We start from the raw sequence: 5,054 nt of genomic DNA, 5'->3' as shown, positions 1-5,054 counted from the left end.
AGTGGTCTAGTTTCATTCTTCTACATGTTGCTGTCCAATTTTCCCAGCACCACCTGCTAAAGAGGCAGTCTTTTCTCCATTGGATACTCTTTCCTGCTTTGTCAAAAATTAATTGACCGTACATTTGTGGGCCCAGCTCTGGATTATTACTTTTTCATAAACCTTAGTATTTTTTGTGCACAGAACAGAATGCAGCATCATGGCTTCCTCAGTCACAATCTCTTTGTTGCATTCATATTCATGGCCACTTAGCTCAGCTGATAAATGTAATGGTAATGAGATTTCCCTCTATTTCAGGGTTTCCCACTGTGCTATGGCTGTAGTTTGAACTTCAGATCCTTGATGAAATTAGGATGAAAAATGTATATAGATGAAATAGTGCAAATTAGTCATCCTTAAAATAAAAATTTTTCAAAGAATTACTAATTTTGCCAATGGAGAACCTATATTAAGATTGAGTGTGGTTTTCTTTTCTATTAAAACAAATGTAATGAAATACTAAAATTAAAAAAATTAACATTTATTTATTTTTGAGAGAGAGAAGGAGAGAGAGAGACAGGGCACAAGTGGGAGAGGGAGACACAAAATCCGAAGCCAACTCCAGGCTCTGAGCTGAGCATAGAGCCCGACGCGGGGCTCTAACCCAAGAGCAGTGAGATCATGACCTGAGCTGAAGTCAGATGCTCAACTGACTGAGCCACCAGGCATCCCAATTTTATATCACCAATATTGTACCCATAATAAGAAAACTATTTTATTTTGATGTATTACATCCAGACTTTGTTATTTTGCTCATTAGTAAATATACATTTAAAAATAGTTGCAAGGATAGCATATGCATAATTATGACATCTGTGTTTTCACTTGTTGTCATTTACTTTTTTTTAATCACAAGGAATTTCATAACATATCCGCAACATGATTTATGGAATCTCTCCTACTGTTTGGTATTTGAATTATTTTTATTTTTTCCTTTTTTACATCATGAAGAAAACATCTTGGTCAAGATAGCTCTTTCTCTATGTGAAATCATTTTCTTAGGATACACAATGACAGTGAAGATTATTGGATAAATATTTCTTTAGAAAGAAAAAGAAAGAAAGAAAGAAAGAAAGAAAGAAAGAAAGAAAGCAAGCTATGACAGTTGATATATATCACCATACTACTTTTCATAATGGGTGAAAAGTTTTGAATTCCACCAGCAGTATGTAAATAGACCTGTCTTATCACAAGCTGTTATTCAATCTTTTTATTTTCAAGATTAGTGAGAGGTACAAAACAATATTTCAATACTGCTTTTGTTTGCATTTCTTTCTAAATGCTGGGCATTTTCCTATGGAGACTGTCTATTGCTTATTTACTGGGGACATGTTTTTTTTAAATCTTTTTAAAACAGGTTTGGGTATAATTGACGTACAATAAGCTGCATATATTTTCAGCGTAAAATTTTATAAGTTTGACTTCTAGCCATCACTACAATCAAGAAAAGAAACATGCCCTCTTCAACTTTTTAAAAATGTTTATTTATTTATATTGAGAGAAAGAGAGAGAGAGAGAGAGCTAGCAGGGGGTGGGGTAGAGAGAGAGAGAGAAGGAGAGGAGAGAGAAAATCCCAACCAGGCTCTGCTCTGTCAACACAACCCAGTGAGGCACTTGAACTCATTAACATGAGATCATGACCTGAGCTAAAATCAAGAGATGGACACTTTACCACCTGAGCCATCCAGGGACCCCATACCCTCTTCCACTTCTGAAAGAATTTGTGTAAATTTAGCAGTTTTTCCTTACATATTTGGCAGAATTTACCAATAAGCCATCTAAGTCTGGAGATTTATTTGTGGACAGGTTTTCAACTACAAATTCAATTTTTGAAAACAGTTATTAGGTTAGTCAGGTTCTTTATTTTTGAATGCGGTGTGTTTGTGCCTTTTAAAAACCTGTGCATTTCACACAAGCTGTAAAATTTCCTGGCATATGGTTGTTCATAGTATTCGCTCATTAACCTCTTAGTGCCTGCAGATTCTGTGGCCATGTTACTCCTCTCATTTGTGATGTTTCTAATTTCTGTGTTTCTACCACACTCAGTCTAGCCAGAAATGTTTCTATGAGTCATCTTGCAGGACCAGTTTTGATTTCATTGATTTTTCTCTATTAACTTTGTATTTTCTATTTTCTAATTTTCTGCTCTTAGCTTTATTATCTACTTTCTTCTGTTTGATTTAGATTTACCTTCTGGTTGGATGTCAGATATTGTATACTTTATCTGTTGGATAATAGCTTTTATTCTTGCAAATATTCTTGAGTTTTGTTTTGGATACAGTTACTTAGACACAGTTATTCGAGGCTTGCTTTTGAGCTGTGTTAGAATCAGAGCAGCCTTGAATCAAGGACTAATTTCCCCTACTGAGGCACCACATTGTGAGTACTCTACCCTAAATCCCATGAATTTCAGTTTTTCTCTTCTTTCCTGCAGGTGTAGGAAAATTAACTAGTCCCAGCCTTGTATGATGTCTAAGGATTGTTCCCTCTAATCCTATTAGGTTGTTTTTCTCTGGTCTCAGGTAATTTCTTTACATAAATAGTTTGATCCACACTCAGCTAAATATTTATAGGGGTCCCTCTGCAGATCCTTGGATCTCTTGTCTCTGTCTCTCTCTGTCTCTTCCTCCACAGTTCTCTCCTATTTGATACTCTGCTTTCAGACTCTGTGTCTTCAACCCAGGGCTGTTTTGTGTCCATTTTTGTTGACCTTTTAGAAGTGATTTTGCTTGCTCTTCATCTATGATTTGCCTATTTATTTTTGTGTAACCGGTATTGTATCAGGAAAATTACTTATAGAAATAATTGACAGTTCAGGACGACTATCTTCCTTTAAAAAAGACTTGCGGTGCTTCTTCTGGTCTCTGGGTTCATTATTCGTCTGTATAACTTGACACTGAGATTTATGTTTGAAGTTTTCTGGCCTCTACTCTGGGTTCCTTCTTTCGACTTAACCCTGCGGTTCTCTGGATTCCATCTCAAAGCAGACAGTGGAGTTTAGCGGAGTTGCATACGTCAAGGTCCTGGAGGCAGACATATGTCACCCCAGACTAGTAATGATGGTAAAAATGCACACAACAAAATGTAGCTCAGCTTTTGGTGATACCAGTTTAGGATTGGATAATGCTGCTGACAAAATGTTCCAAATTGCCATGTTAAAATCTCAGGGTCCCATCCTTTCCAATGCATTTTAATTCCTTACCACCCACCTAGCTGGTAAATTTGGGAAGATGATTTTTATATTTCATCCATCATCTTTTAAAAATTCTTTTAACGTTTATTTTTGAGGGAGACAGAGAGAGACAGAGAAAAGGAGGGAAAGAATAAGTGGGGGGAGGGGCAGAGAGAGAGGGAGACACAATCTGAAGCAGGCTCCAGGCTCTAAGCTTTCAGCACGGAGCCCAATACGGGGCTTGAACTCAAGAACTGTGAGACCATGGCTGAGCTGAAGTTGGACACTTACCGCACTGAGCCTCCCAGGCGCCCCATCATTCATCTCTTTTAGTTACGTTTATCAGAAGACTTTTTCTGAAATACGTTCCCTTGTCTGACAAAGTTTCCCTTTAAATATCAATAAGCAGTGTGTTGCAGCTGTAGTCACTGTCCGGAATGTTAAATGCAGTATTACTTTAAATCTTTTACATTCTTACAGTACTAAGTACAACAGTCAAATAATTACGACGATCACAAACATCTCCAGTTATTACCAAATGTCCCCTGGGGAGCAAAACGGCTGCTGGTGAAGAGCCCCTGCGGACCGAAATCTGGAGAACTTGGGGGCTCCACCCACCGTGCTCGGAGCCCGGGCGCTGCAGTTTGCGTGGTGAGCTCTGCCCCGCGGAGGGGTTTCTGCAAACCGGACGTCTCACTGCTTATTCCTCCCTCACGGACACAAGACCACAATGCAACAGGATTGTTTTTTTCTTCTCTGCACTTCTTCTCATGGGGAAGGCCTTCTATTCCCTTGCAGTCCTTTCTCTTCCTAATACCTGTTGTGTCCAGTTTAAATGTCATTCCTTTCCCGGTGCATTTCTCCCCACTCTGAATGTGGTCCTCCTCTGCATGTATGAGTGATCAGATAAATCAAGAAAAATATGACGGAAGAATTTGTGGCTTATCCATCTATTGTCTTCTAGAAACAAAGAACAGTTCTCTGCACCTGGTTGGCAATAAGCAAATGTTGGTTGAATGAATGAATCATTGTTTTGTAAGAGGGGACAGTGATTGTCTTTCAGATACTACTTTTAGAAAGGAACTGCTTCCTTAGTTCTATTTTGAATCATCATATATTTATCACCAAAAGATTTTGCTAAATTATTACCTTTCTAATTTTCTATTTCTTTGACCATATGAATTCTTGGAACATTATGTCCCATACATGGACTATATACTGGGTGCCATTTTATTTCCATTTATTTATCTGATAATAAGCTGCTTTCTTGTATTTTACTGTTGATTTTTTTTTAAATAATTTAAAGACTTAAAAATAATAAAAAAATAATTGTATGCACACAATTTGATTTTATCTATCCATGTTGACACTTACCTTAATTTTAGAATCTATAAGAGCATTCTATAACCAATTGAAATGACTGAAAATAAATAAACTTAATTTTTGTTCAATGTTCCTTCTGATTTAATTGTTTCTTATGTATTATTTTATTAACCCAGAGTAAATCAAGTTATAGCAACATTTCTTAAAGAATGTTCTACCAATGCTTTTAGGTAACCCACAAAAATAAAAACTTGGTAGTGATATAAACTGTGGATACTTTATGGTATATCTTGCCCTAGGGATTTCATAATTTGCAGTGACACATTAAAAGTAGCAAGAAATCCTACAATAAAAACCAGGCAATCATTGTTCCAATCTCATTTAACCTATTGTTTCTAAACAGTAGACCTAGTGGGTAAGCACTGAGGTCCTGGCTCTAGATGGATGACCTCAGACTCCAACTCTTCCACTTTCTGTGTAAACTTGGGTGAGTGTCCCAAGTTTTTGGCTGGGAAAAGAG

This window comes from Suricata suricatta, chromosome 7 (assembly GCF_006229205.1).
Source record: "Suricata suricatta isolate VVHF042 chromosome 7, meerkat_22Aug2017_6uvM2_HiC, whole genome shotgun sequence".
In the NCBI taxonomy this organism is placed as follows: Eukaryota; Metazoa; Chordata; class Mammalia; order Carnivora; family Herpestidae; genus Suricata; species Suricata suricatta.
This window is presented reverse-complemented; position numbering follows the sequence as displayed.